This window comes from Aptenodytes forsteri, unplaced genomic scaffold, assembly GCF_000699145.1.
Source record: "Aptenodytes forsteri isolate BGI_AS27 unplaced genomic scaffold, ASM69914v1 Scaffold16, whole genome shotgun sequence".
In the NCBI taxonomy this organism is placed as follows: domain Eukaryota; kingdom Metazoa; phylum Chordata; class Aves; order Sphenisciformes; family Spheniscidae; genus Aptenodytes; species Aptenodytes forsteri.
In genome coordinates this window covers 631,998-632,277 of record NW_008794753.1, presented here as the reverse complement: position 1 = coordinate 632,277, position 280 = coordinate 631,998, and positions in this window count along the sequence as shown.

Sequence of the window (280 nt, the reverse complement as noted above, 5' to 3'; positions counted from 1 at the left end):
CAGACAGAGAACACACCACTCTATTGGGGCGGGGGCAGGCGCACCCGGCAGCAGGTGGCCTCGAGAACTATCCCATGGGTTCGCGGAGGGCTCGGCGCCCACTCGTCCCGCGAGCGGCTGGGCAGCCGGCGTGCCGGGGCACGGGGTCCTCCCCGGCCCTGGGAGCAGGGGGACATAAATAGGGGGGGGCGAGCTGGTGGGGAGGGGACATAAAACTGACATAAAATGTCTACACGGCATAAGTAACAATATTAGGGGAATTGGCTCCCTCCAAAACACC